Here is a 14797-nt window from a genome sequence, read left to right on the forward strand (position 1 = left end):
ACATCAGAACAGGAGCAGGGTTATATCGTTAGACACTATGAACATTCTCCAGACACTACGATTGTGGCAGATCAGGTTGTGGTCTCAGCCCCACTTTCCTGTCTGTATCCGATCATCTGTGACTCACTTCTCTGTCAAATATTCAACTAACTCAGCTTTGGATAAATGTGAACAAAGAGGCACCACATACCTCTGGAGAAGAGAATTCCCACTCAAATGGTCCTTTTAGAATTTCTCCTCATCTCCCTTATAGTGTCATGCAGCACGGAGACCTGTCCACATAACTCAGACATCCCAATCTGATCTAGTCCTACTTGCCAGGATTAGGCCCATATTCTTCTAAATCCTTCCTATTAATAAGCATACCCAGATGCCTTTTAAATGTTGTAACTGTACCAGCCTCCATCACTTTTTCTGAGAGCTCATTCCATACACACTACACAACCTGAAAACATTGACCCTTTACTATCTTTCTTCTCTCACCTAAAGCCTTTTTCCTATAGCTTTGGAGTCCCCTGACGTGGGAAAAAAATACATTGGCTATTCAGATTATCCACGTTCCTCATGATTTTATAAACCTCTATAATGTCACGCCTCAGCCTCCGATGCTCCAGAGTAAACAAGCCCCAGTCTGTCCAGCCTCTCCCTGTAGCCTAATCCCTCCATGCGCGGCAATATCTTTGTACATCTTTTCTGTGCCCTATCAAGTTTAACAACATCCTTCCTGTAGGAGAGCGAACTGAATTAAATACCGTATTCTTAATCTGGCCTCAGCAACATACTGCCCAGTCACAACATGATCTCCCAACTCGCATACTCAATGGACTGATCAATGAAAGCAAGGATATGAAACCCCACCTTCACCACCCTGTCTACCTGCGACTTCACTTTCAAGGATCTATGATTGTGGGCTCTTTCGTTCAATTACGCTAGCCATGACCTCACCATTAATTGTATATGTCTTGCCCTATTTTACCTTACCAAATGCAATACTTCACATTTATCTAAGTTTAACTCCATCGATCACTCCTTGGCCCATGGCCCATCTGACCAAGGTCTCATTGTACTCTGAGGTAAAACTTGCTGGCCACTGCACCTCCAATTTTAATGTCATGTGTAAACATAATAAACGGGCAAATATTCACATTCATATTATTTATATAAATAATGAAAAGCAGTAGATTCAGTACGGCTCTTTGTGGCACATCTCTGGTCATAGACCTCCAGTCTGATAAAACAGTTCTTTGCCACCTCTGTCTCCTACCTTCACTCTAACTTTGTCGTCAATTGGCTAGCTTATCTTGGATCTATTTATGACCTAACGGTACTAACATGTCTGCCATGTGGGATCCTGTCGACTGCCTTGCTAAATCTATATGGGCAGCGTCGACCACACTGTCATCTTCAATCTTCTTTGTCACCTCTTCACAAAATGCAATCAGCTTTGTTAGAAATGATTCCCCATGCACAAAGCCATGTTGACTATCCTTCATCAGTTGCATTTGCAAATACATGGAAATCCTGCACCTCTCAATGCTCTCCAACAATATGACCACCAATGACGTTAAGCTCACTGATCTATAGTTCAGGTCACTATTCCATTTCCTCGTCCCACGCTTCCGCTGCTCAGTGAAAATGTTAATGTAACCGGGTTGGTGATATGATCAAGAATATAGGTCTCACACTGTGTGAGGATTAGGAACGAATCAGGCAGGATTCTTTAGTCTGCCAAAATTAACAAGTTTATGACCGAAACGAAGTTACTCAAACTAAGATGGAAAGATGAATGACAAATAGTTTGACTACTGCAAATCTGTGCGTCGATCTTTCCCTCTCTAAAAATACTGACACATGCACACGTTTGATGACAAACGGAAAAATTTAATCTGTGCAGAACGTTAACTTGAAAGAACTGTGCCCAAATATTAATTGAACTCGTGACGAAAGGAAACATGAGGGATAGTTCCAAACATCATTCAGCTTATGAAGCTGCTCTGCTCTTACAAGCTACTGGTAATGGGATAACTTCCTGGAACAGGTGGATTTAGTTGGATTGCCTTTACTTCAGGCAGTTGGGCGATTCCAATCAATCCTCGACATGAATCCTCCATGAGTGGTAAAGACGACTAAGAAGTTTTCAGCTCACACACATTGCTGGGAAGAGGAACAGCGAGCGAGAGGGAGCAACAGGCTGTTACTTCTCAGGAAGGATGCATTTCCTCCCTCTCTGAGTTGAATCACACAATAACGTTATCCGGCCCCAAACTGAACCAAATGAAGTCTGTTTGAACAGTGTTTGAACTGTACGACTCCATCACATTCCCTGCTCCATGTACGTACCTAACTGCTGCTGTTGGACGCCGAGCCATTTCTTTTGGAACAAATAACGCCACTAGGCCTCAAAGGCCTCCGCTTCTTCCTTTCCCGCCGGACCAACCAGTACCCTTCCACTGACACCCTCGTTCGACTGACTGAATTGGTCCTCACTCCGAACAACTTGTCTTTCCAATCCTCCCACTTTCTCCAAATCAAAGGAGTAGCCATGGGCACCCGCATGGGCCCCAGCTATGCCTGCCTCTTCAACAGATAAGTGGAAGAGTCCAGCTACACTGGCATCACCCCGCCCACCTTTTCCTCCGCTACATCGACGACTGTATCGGCGCTACCTCGTGCTCCCACGAGGATGTTGAACAGTTCGTACACTTTACTAACATCTTCCACCCCAACATCAAATTTTCCTGGACCATCGCAGACTCCTCCCTCTCCTTCCGAGACCTCTCCATTTCTATCTCGGACGACTGACTCAACACGGATGTTTACTATAAACCGACCGACTCCCACAGCTACCTAGATTACAACTCCTCCCACCCTGCCCCTGTAAAAACACCATCCCATATTCCCAATTTCTTCGCCTCCGCCGCATCTGCTCCCAGGAGGACCAATTCCAATACCAAACAACCCAGATGGCCTCCTTCTTCAAAGACCGCAATTTCCCCTCAGACGTGTTTGACGATGCTCTCCACCACATTTCCCCCACTTCCCACTCCTCCGCCCTTGAAGTCCGCCCCTCCAATCGCCATCAGGACAGAGCCCCACTGGTCCTCACCTACCACCCCAACAACCTCAAGATACATTGTATCATCCTACGTCATTTCTGCAAACTCCAAACAGACCCCACCACCAGGGATATATATCCCTCCCCTCCACTACCAGTGTTCCGGAAAGATCACTCCCTCCGCGACTCCCTTGTCAGTTCCACACCCCCCACCAACCCAACCTGCACTCCAGGCACCTTCCCCTGCCACCGCAAGAAATGCAAACTTGCACCCACACCTCTCCCCTCACTTCCCTCCAAGGCCCCAAGGGATCCTCTCATATCCATCACAAATACACCTGCACCTGCACACACCTCATTTACTGCATCCGCTGCACCCGATGTGGCCTCCTCTACATTGGGGAGACAGGTTGCCTACTTGCAGAACGTTTCAGAGAACATCTCTGGGATACCTGCACCAACCAACCCAACTGCCCCGTGGCTGACCACTTTAACTCCCCCTCCCACTCCGCCAAGGACATTCAAGTCGTTGGCCTCCTCCATCGCCAGACCATAGCAACACGGTGCCTGGAGGAAGAGCGCCTCATCTTTCGCCTAGGAACCCTCCAACTACAAGGGATGAATGTTGATTTCTCCTTTTTTCTCATTTCCCCTCTCCCACCTTTTCTCCGTCCCAACTGTCAGACTCAGCACCGACTTCTTGACCTGCAATCTTCTTCCCGATCTCTCCGCCCCAACCCCCTCTCTGGCCTATCACCCTCACCTGAACCTCCTTCCACCTATCCCATTCCCAACGCCCCTCCCCCAAGTCCCTCCTCCCTACCTTTTATCTTAGCCTGCTTGACACACCCTCCTCATGACTGAAACGTCGATTCTCCTGCTCATTGGATGCTGCCTGAACTGCTTCGCTTTTCCAGCAAAAGGTATTTTTTCCTGTCGTAAGGGAGTCCAGAACCAGATGGCATAGGTTTAGGGTGAGAAGAGAAATATATAAAAGAGATCTCACAGGCAACTTTTTCATGCAGAGGGTGGTACGTGTATGGAATGGTTCATGAGAGCAAGTGGTGGAAGCTGGTACAACTGCAACATTTGAAAGGCATCTGCATGGGTATATCAGTAGGAGGGCTTTGGAGCGATATGGCATGTGGGACTAGTTTGGGTTGGGATATGTGGTCAGTATGGAGTTAGACCGAGATGTCTGTTTCCATGCTGTACATCACTAGGACTCTAGGACTCTATGGCCCAGTCTTCACTGTTCACTGGGGATGAGAATACCACAGACAGTACAACTCTAAGGAGATAGGAACATCCTTATCTCAATCTTAAATGGGGAAACATTTAATTGTAAAAGTGTATGAACCTCACAGCAAGTCGACTTCCATTTTTTTAAAAATGAGGGCACAGCCAATAGGAAAGACATAGACCATTCAGCCCCTCAAACCTATCCCACATTCACATTGACTACATTCAGTAAAGTATTTATCAAACGCAGCCTCCACTGCTCCCTTGGTTAGCCATTTCAGATCGCGTAAACAATAGAGCGTATGAAAATGGTGAAGAACTAGACTGTTTCAGTCAACAAGTCTGATCTGCTGTTCAATAAGGGCTGACATGTTTCTCAACAAATTTATCCCGCTTTTTCACTGTTATCTTGATCCATGTATCAATAGAATATATCTGTCTGTGTCTGTGCTCTATGTCTGTATGCATGTGTGTGTTTCAGCTTATTTGCAGGAGGCAGAGGGTAGTGGAGGAAAGGTGACTTTTGGACTGGAGGCCTGTGATCAGTGGCATTCCAAAGGGATTTCTGCTGGATCCACTTTTGCTTGTCATTTACATCAATTACTTAGATGAGACATATACAAAGTATGGTGAGCAAATTTACAGACGACAAAAAAGATTAGTTGTATAGTGAAAGATGAAGAAGATTACAAAAGATTACAATGAGATTATGTTTAATTGCTCAATGTATCATAGAAATGTACAGCACAGAAACGGAGCTCTGGTCAAACTCAGATGTTGCAAGTTAACTTAGTTTCATTTTTCAGCATTTGTACCATATCGCTCTTAACCCTTCCAATTCATGTCCCCATCCAGATGAGTTTTAAATGATGCAATTGTACCATCCTCCACCACTTCGTCTGGCAGCTCGTTGCCCACATATACCACCTTCTGTATGAAAATGGTCGCCTTAGGTCCCTTTTATATCTTGTACATCTCATCTTAAATCTATTTCCCCTCGTTTTGGACTTCCCTACACTGGGGAAAAGACCCTGAATATTCACCTTATCCATCGTCTTCATGATTTTACGAAACTCTAGAATGTGCAAAATTGACTCCAATCAAAACGAATGGCTGTGTTTTCAGTAAACCTGGGCCTAAATTTTGAAATTCAATACTGACTCCTCTTCCTTCTTCATCACATCAGAATTCTAAATTCATTTTAACAACTTGTTCAGCCACATTATGAAACACCTCTGTGGGATTTGAATAAAAACTTATGGGCTCAGAGGTAGACATACTACCACCATTTGTCAACAATTCCTGAAGTGCAACATTACTCTTCTGTGTGTTTGTTCATCAGACACTTTTGAAATACTGTAGCATACTTCTGTGACAGTCAGGTCTTGAATCCAGACATTCTGGTCCAGAGTGAGAGACACTACCACGCAAGTTCATGTATTGGAATCTAACCCAGAGCTCTGGCTCAGAGGCATGGGCGTTACTCACTATACAATCTTAAACCATGCCCAGATTTTGGGTCACATTTTAAATGTCAGCTTTCAGCTCGGTGTGGATTCATTAAAATTTGGTTCACGATACTGACTCACACAGTTAAATGAATTACATTGTTAAACAGGTGAAATGTACTCACTTCAACTCTAGATTGTTGAGTTTATGTGTGCTGCCTTCGAGATAAACTATGAAGATCTTTAATTGCTTGGCTATGGTTTCCACCTTAAGTGGCTATTATCTGACATCTGCAATATGAGGGAGAAAGCATCCTGCAGACATACTCTGCACTATAAAGGATCTGGAATAGATATTTATTACTGAACACCAGAGACGAAGAAAGAGCATACTTTCTGGATCAAAAACACCAATCACTCTTTCCTGCTTCTAATGTGCGGCTGCTCTCTTTTTAAAACCACGAAGGAATCCAAGGCAGCTGATTACTGTCCAGCCTTTCTTCCCAGTACTATCAGTCACTGGACTGAGGAGTGGCAGATGGAGTTTAATTTCAATAATTACAATGTATCACAATTTGAGAAATCAAACAAGGAGAGGACATCTACAATTAAATGCCGGGCCATTGGTAGTATTGTAGAACAGAGATATCTAGGGTTCTGGTTTTTTTTTTGAAGTTTGCACCATGTGTAGGCACGGTGGTTATGAAGGCGTTTGGTTTGCTAGCCTTCATTGCTCAGACCTTTGAGTACAGGAGCTGGAACATTATCTTCAGGTTGTACTGGACATTCGTGAGGTCTCTCCTGAAGTACTGTGTAGTTATGGTCACCCAGTTACATTGAGGATATTATTAAACTGGAGAGGGTTCAGAAAGGATTTGTCAGTCTGTTGTTGGGAATGGAGTGTTTAAGGACAGGTTCGATGGACTGGGACCTTTGCCACTGCAGCGTCGAAGGTTGAGGCATTATCAAACTTGAAGAGGTTTATAAAACATTTAGGGGTATCGATAATGTTGAATGGAAGGTGCCCTTTCCTTACAGTGGTGGATATCAAGACTAGGGGGTAATTTTCAGATGACAGGAGAAAGGTTTACAGAAGACAAAGTGTCATAAAGCTACCCAGCTCTACCCGACCTGTTCCTGCCAAACAGATGACCTACATTAGTGTAGTTCCATTTGCCAGCATTTGGCCTATATCCCCCAAAACATTTCCTATTCACGTGCCCGTCCAGATGCCTTTTAAATGTTGTAATTGTCCCAGCCTGCACAACTTCCTCTGGCAGCTCGTTATATATAAAGCACCCTCTCTTTGAAAGCGTTGCCCCTTACATCCCTTTTAAGTCTTGCCCCTCTGAACTTCAGCCTACGTCCTCTAGCTTTGGAGCATGCTACCCTGGAGAAAAGACCTTGGCTATTGACACTACCCATTCCCCTTGTGAGTATATAAACCTCTATGATCACAATTCAACCGCTGATGCTTCATGGAAAATAATCCCGGCATATTAAGCCTCTCCATAAATCTCAAAACATCCAACCCTGGCAATATCTTTGTAAATCTTTTCTGAATTCTTTCACGATTCACACATCTTTCCTCGAATAACGGGGCCATAATTGCACGAAATATTAAATAGTGGCCGAACCAATGTCCTGTACAGCTGCAAAATGACCTTCCAACTCCTTCATTCAATGCACAGTCCAACAACCACAAGCATATCAAACACCTCAAAGTTGGTGAGAAGATTTGTTGCTCGGATGCTCGTTGTTGTGGTTCTATTCGCTGAGCTGGGAATTTGTGTTGCAGACGTTTCATCCCCTGTCTAGGTGACATCCTCAGTGCTTGGGAGCCTCCTGTGAAGCGCTTCTGTGATCTTTCCTCCGACATTTATAGTGGTTTGAATCTGCCGCTTCCACTTGTCATATCCAGCTGTCTGTTGCAGTGGCCGGCATATTGGGTCCAGGTCGATGTGCTTATTGATTGAGTCTGTGGACGAGTGCCATGCATCTAGGAATTCTCTGGCTGTTCTCTGTTCGGCTTGTCCTATAATAGTAGAATTGTCCCAGTGGAACTGATGTTGCTTGTCATCTGCGTGTGTGGCTACTAAGGATAGCTGGTCGTGTCGTTTCGTGGCTAGTTGGTGTTCATGGATGAAGATCGTTAGCTGTCTTCCTGTTTGTCCTATGTAGTGTTTTGTGCAGTGCTTGCATGGGATTTTGTACACTACATAATTGAGTCAGAGTTCTGGGTGGAGTACAATTTGTACGAAGCACCAAGGGGAGTTGTCTTGAGCAGTATGTCAATAGTCCGACGAGAGAAGTGGCCATATTGGACCTGGTACTGGGAACGAGCTAGGACAAGTGGTAGAAGTTGCGTTGGGGGATTTCTTTTGGAACAGTGACCACAATTCCGTAAGTTTCAGAATACTTTTAAATAAAGAAGAGAGTGGTCCTCAGGGAAGTGTACTAAACTGGGCCAAAGCCAATTATATCAAAATTAGTCAGGAGCTGGGAAATGTGGATTGGGGACAACTATTTGAAGGGAAGTCCACATTTTCAAATGTGGGAGGCTTTCAAAGATAGGCTAAAGATAGTATAGGATAGGCATGTCCAGTTGAAGGCAAAGGATAGGAAGGGCAAGATTCGTGAACCGTGGATGACATCAGAAATTGTACGACTAGCCAAGAGGAAAAGGGAGCGTACATAAGATCTAGGCATCTGAGAACAGAACGTGTCCTGGAGGAAAATCGAAAGCGTAGGACAAGTCTTAAACAAGGAATCAAGCGGGCGAAAAGGGGTAATGAAATAGCTTTAGCAAGCAGAATTAAAGAAAATCCCAAAACATTTTGTTCTTATATAAGAAGCAAGTGGGTAACTAGTGAAAGGATTAGTCCACTAAAAGACAATGAAGAAAGGCTGTGTGCCGAACCTGAGAGTGTTCACTGAGGAGAGGAACATGATGAATCTTGAGAATAGAGATAGACGTTTGATTAGTCTCGATCACGTGGCATAAGTAGGGAAGATGTGTTGGGTATGCTAGAGGCTATTAAGGTGGACAAATCCCTAGGGCCAGATGGGATCTGTCCCAGGTTGTTGAGGGAGGCGAGAGAGGAAATAACTGAGGCCCAGAAAGATATCTTTGTGGCATCCTTTAATACAAGCGTGGTGCCAGAGGACGAAAGAGTAGATTAAGTTGTACCCCTGTGTAAGAAGGGTAATAGGGATATTCTGGGTAACTACAGACCAGTGAACCTGACGTCAGTGGTGGGGAATGTGCTGGAGAGAGTACTAAGAGATAGGATCTATTTATATTTCGCAAATAATGAGCTTATCAGTTATAGGCAACATAGTTTTGTGCAGGCGAGATTGTGCCTTACCAACTAAATAGATTTCTTCGAGTAAGTAACCAAGTTGTTAGATGAAGGAAGAGCTGTTGATGTCATATACATGGAGTTTAGTAAGACGTTTGGTCAAGTTCCCCATTGTAGACTAATGGAGAAAGTGAAGTCACATGGTGTGCAGCTAGGTGGAAAAAGAACTGGTTGAGCAAAAGAAGACAGAGAGTAGTAGTTGAAGGGAATTTCTCGAAATGGAGAAAGGTGACCAGCGGTGTTCCACATGAGGTCAGTGCTGGGTTGTAATATACATGTTGTTTGTAATATACATAAATGATCCAGAAGAGGGCATGATAATCAGGCTTGCAGATAACACAAAGATTAGCAGAAAACATAAGAGACTGTCAGAGAATACAGGAGGATATAGATAGACTGGAGAGTTGGGCAGAAAAGTGGCAGATAAAGTTCATTCCAGGTAAATGTGAGGTGATGCATTTGGCAAGTCTAATTCTAGAGCGAATTATACAATGAATGGAAGAGCCTTGGGAAACGTTGATGGGTAGAGAGATCTGGGAAAGCAGGTCCATTGTACCCTGAAGATTGCTGCACAGGTGGATAGAGTGGTCAAGAAGGCATATAGTACGCTTGCCTTCATTGGACTGGATATTGAGTATAAGAGCTGGAAAGTCATGTTGAAATTTTACAAGACATTGGTTCGGCCGCATTTAGAATATTGTGTACATTTCTGGCCGCCACAATACCAAAAGGATGTGGACGCTTTGGAGAGGGTGTAGAGAAGGTTTACGAGGATGTTGCCTAGTATGGGAGGTGCTAGCTATGAAGAGAGGTTTAGTAGGTTAGGTTTTTGTTCACTAGAAAAAAAAGAGAGTGAGGGGGGACCTGATTGAGGTTTACAAAATCGTGAAGGGCATAGACAGGCTGGATAGAGACAAGCTTTTTTCCCAGGGTGAAGGATTCAATCAACAGAGGTCATGCTTTCAAGATGAGAGGTGGAAAGTTTAAGTGGGATACACGCGGCAAGTACTTCATGCAGAGGGCGTTTGGAACGCATTGCCAGCAGAGGTCGTAGAGGCAGGCACGGTAGATTAAGTTAAGATGCGTCTGGATAGATGCATGAGTAGGTGGGGAGCAGAGGGATACAAATGCTTAGAAATTGACTGACAGGTTTGGACAGTACATTTGGATTGGCTCAGGCTTGAAGTGCCAAAGGGACTGTTCCTGGGCTGCAAATTTTCTTTGTTCTTCTTCTTTGTTCTTTGTAAGTGTGCGTGTGTGGGGAGTGTGGGTGTCTGTGTGTGTATGGGTGGGGGTGGAGGGTGGGTGTCTTCGTCGGTGGGAAGTGTGGCTGTCTGTGTCTTTGTGCGTGTGTCGGTATGTGTGTTTGTCTCTCTGTCTGTTTGTGTGTTTCTGTGTCTGTCTTTGTGTGTGTTTCTGCGTCTGTGTGTGTGTGTGTTTCTGCGTCTATGTGTGTGCATGTGTGTGTCTGTGTTGAAAGAGTGTGGTGCTGAAAAACCGCAACTATTCAGGCAGAATCCTAGGAGCAGCAGAGTTGAAATATCGAGCATAATCCCTTCATTAGGAAAGAAGCTTTGGGCCAAGGGGACTGTGGGATAAATGTGAGGGGGTGGTGCTGGGGGCAAGGTAGCTGGGAAGGTGTTTCAGAGTCTCCACACGAGACATCGCAGTCCTCTCGGGCTCATACCAGGGTCTTCCCCACGTGAGGGGGGAAGGGAGGGAACGGATATCGGCACTCCACCACCCAGCTTGGCCCTTTCTGCCCTATTCCAGGCTGTTTCTCCTGGAATGGGAGAAAGGGAGGGAGGGAGAGTGGGAGTGCATAGCCCTGCTGTTAGTCTGGTGCAGGTGGGGTGGTGTCCAGAGGGATTCGGTCCACAGTGTTGTATTCATGCAGTGTTATTTGTATGGGAAGTAAAGCTGAGCGAGAGAGAGGGAAAGAGAGAGAGAGAGAGAGAGAGAGAGAGAGAGAGAGAGAGAGAGAGAGAGAGAGAGAGAGAGAGAGAGAGAGACTGCATGCAGTAGTGGGAGACGTGGAGCATGAGCCTTGTTCGGTGGTAGACGCTGTAACAGGTATACAGTGGGTTTGTGGGAGCAGAGAATATGGTGAGCCTTATCCTGATTGTTGTGGTTCTGTTCGCCGAGCTGGGAATTTGTGTTGGTCCTGATAGAACGGGGAAGGTTATTGATGCTTGTTCTTTATTGCTGGGCATTTCTTCAGATTGCAGATACTGCATTGAGCTGGGTGGTGAGCTCAGACCATGCTCACACCAATATCCTGTTCACCCATCATTCCTGGGAACATTGGCTCATGGTGCAAGATACAGTAGAAATTTCTTCATTTCAGCATTCTGGAACCATGCCCACATCCTTCCATGACACTATCTCTCAATCTCACTCACTCTGTCTATTCCACATACCCCTCCCATTTGTTGATAACTTGAACTGATTTCCCCGCCATCTCTCTCTGGCAGTGATGTTCACACCCACAGCACCCCCATGTCATGGCACAAGGGAGATATGGAGCTGCAATTGGATGGGAGCTGCACATTCTGTCACTTCCAGCATGGGCTGCAAGTTTCCCCTCACTGGGCAGTGATCTCACACAGTGTTACGGAGCAATGTACTAGGGTGATGGACACAATTCCACACCCTGGTCACATAGCTTATCTGGGTTTATATCAATGCACTGCTATAACGTGCTCAGTGTTCCGCTCTGGACTGATTGCAGGGTGGTGTTCAGCAGTATACTAGCCTGGTCTGCACAGTGCTCCATGCTGAACTGATATCTCCTCTGGGTTTATAGTGTCTGGTCTGGTTCTGTGAAGTGGGTTGAGAATGTCATACAAGTTGATATGGTAATGCCTTTATTTTTGTTCTCAATCATGTGATTGGACCCTCCAAATTCTGACTCCGCCAGCCAGTCCCATTCTTCAGTCTAACTCCAGAGTTCAGCAACGTGTTGTCCCATGAGTAATTGTCCAGTTTCAATGTGAATAACTATTCTGTCTATTTCCCTGGCCTTTGGCCTTGCTCATCCTGGAGCATCGGAATTCACCGCAATAAACCTCAGTAAGGTCACTCCTGAGAACCAACGCTCCAGGGAACATATCCACAGCCCATTCATACTCTCCATGTAGCTCAACATCACTCGCCACCACCACCCTGCACAACTCTGTCAATGTACTTGGAAATCTTTCTGCATGCTTTCAAGTTGAACAACATCTTTCCTGTAGCAGTGTGAACAGAATTAAAGGCAGTATTACAGAAGTGACTAAAACTAGCGAAAGTGAGTATTGCAGATGTGAGAGATGAGAGTCGAGAGTGTGAAAATGTTGAAGTTTCCAGCTCCTCGAATGCTGCCTGACCCGCTGTGTTTTTCCTGCACCACTCTTTGAACCCAGTATATATCCCAGATGGCCTCCTTCTTCAAAGACAGCAATTTATCCTCCCGCATGGTCGACAATGCCACCCAGTGCATCTCATCCACTTCCCACACCTCCGCCTTCGAATCCCACCCCTCCAAACTCAACAGGAAAAGAACACCCCGTTCCTTACCTTCCATCCCACCAAACCTCCACATACACCCATTATCCTCCCCCATGTGCGCCACCTACAAACAGACCCAACTACCATGGATATATTCCCCCCTTCCCACCCTGATCTGCTTTCCATAAAGAACATTCCCATCGTGACTCCTTTGTCAGGTCCACACCACCCACCAACACAGTATTCACTCCTGGCACCTTCCACTGCCACCGTATGAATTCGAAAAGCAGGACCCTAACCTTTGTCCGAGACCCCAAAGGATCCTTCCACATCCTTCAGAGTTTTACCTGCACTTACACAAGTCACCTACAGTATCCTTTGCTCCTATTGTCTCCTCGACATTGGGGAGATAGAATGCTAACGTGTGGAACACTTCAGGGAATATCTCTGGGGCAACGGCACCAACAAACCTCACAACCCCGTGGCTGAACACTTTAACTCGCCCTCCCATTTCACCATAGACATTCAGGTCCTGGGCATCCTCTACCACCGAACTTTAACCATCCAATGCCTGGTGGAAGAAATACTGATCTTCTGCCTTGGGACGCTGGAACCACATGGGGTCAATGTGGATTTCACCAGTTTCCTCATTTCCCCTCCCCCCACCTTATCCCAGATATACCCTACCAATACAGCACCCATGACCTGTCTTACCTGTACATCTTCGTATTCCCCATCCACTCCACCTTCCTCTCCGACATTTTACCTCCAACACCAACTTCATCGCCCTATCACATTCTCAGCTACCTTCCCCTAGCACCATCCCCTTCCCATTTATCTCTCAGTACCCTTGGGCCACAAACAGCATTCCTGATGAAAAGCTTACACAAGAAATGCCGATGCTCCTCCAATGCTGCTTGACAGCCTGTGCTTTTCCAGCACTATGTTCTCGACTCTGATCTCCAGCATCTGCAATCCTAATTTTGTCCCTTGAGTTAATGCATCCCGTAATTTCCCCACCAGACATCTTAGTTAGCTTTTCTGTTACTATTCTCCTTTCCCTTTCTCCTTTATAAACAGAGCGGGACATATACAGCCCCGCAGTGCGCTGGCAATTCTCCAACATACAATGAAAAAGTTTTTATAAATTGCAAGATTTATAGGCCATTCATCAGTAACCCTCATCTATTCCATTCAGATTGAGTAAATATTCCCTTTTATTGTGATGTGAAATGTTATGTAAGGAAAAGGTTAATTGAACTTGTTTGTTTAGTGACTTTGATTAATGGCAGTCACCGTGTTTTGTAATTATCCCAGTGGAGAGTTTCCATCTTTTAATGATCAATGGGCTCCATTCAATGTGTTATGCCATAGTATGAGTGGAAACATCACTGACAGCACTAACAGGGATCAGCAGCTCCAGAGAGAAGGGGGAGGAGAGATCATTATCTGAGGACGTTAGATTTGAATGTTACAACAATGGATCAGAATATGAGAACATTATACTGGAATGTTCCAAGAATGGATCAGAATCTGAGAACATTAGACTGGAATGTTCCAACAATGGATCCGAATCTGAGAACTTTGGACTGGAATGTTACAACAATGGACAAGAGTTTATTCTATTATGTTTGGTTACTTTCTACAAATTATTATTGGTTGTCATTGAATTCGCAGATTGATTGTGCTCTTCGCATTATTCAATATTTTTATTATCCTCTCCTGTCTACCGTTGGTGTTCCTGGTAAGTCTCACTGTCCAGATATGTTTTCCTTTAAACTAATTACGACTGCATTTCTGTTCTTTCATATAGTCTTCACTTCTTGCCACTATTATTGTTCATGTTGAGACTCTGAATCCAGATATCCATTCTGCAGATCACGTCTAACTGCATCAGTGAACTTGTTCAATTACTTACAAATCCTTGATTCTGGCAGTGTTACTCATGGGTCTCTATGTTGACCTACTCAGTTTCAGATGTGAACCATTGTCTCACTGTCCTTGCTATTTAAATATTGGGAGCGTGGAGGTCATTGTCGTCTATTCTGTTTACAAACTCCGTTTCCTTCCTGGGACTCCATCTCATCCCTGGCCAATATTTTTATTCATTCATTTCTTGGACTTGGGTGTCGCTGGCTGGCCAGCATTGATAGCCTCCCTCTATTTGCCCTTGAGAAGGTAGTGGTGAGCTGCCTTCTTGA

This window comes from Chiloscyllium punctatum, chromosome 14 (assembly GCF_047496795.1).
Source record: "Chiloscyllium punctatum isolate Juve2018m chromosome 14, sChiPun1.3, whole genome shotgun sequence".
Lineage (NCBI taxonomy): Eukaryota > Metazoa > Chordata > Chondrichthyes > Orectolobiformes > Hemiscylliidae > Chiloscyllium > Chiloscyllium punctatum.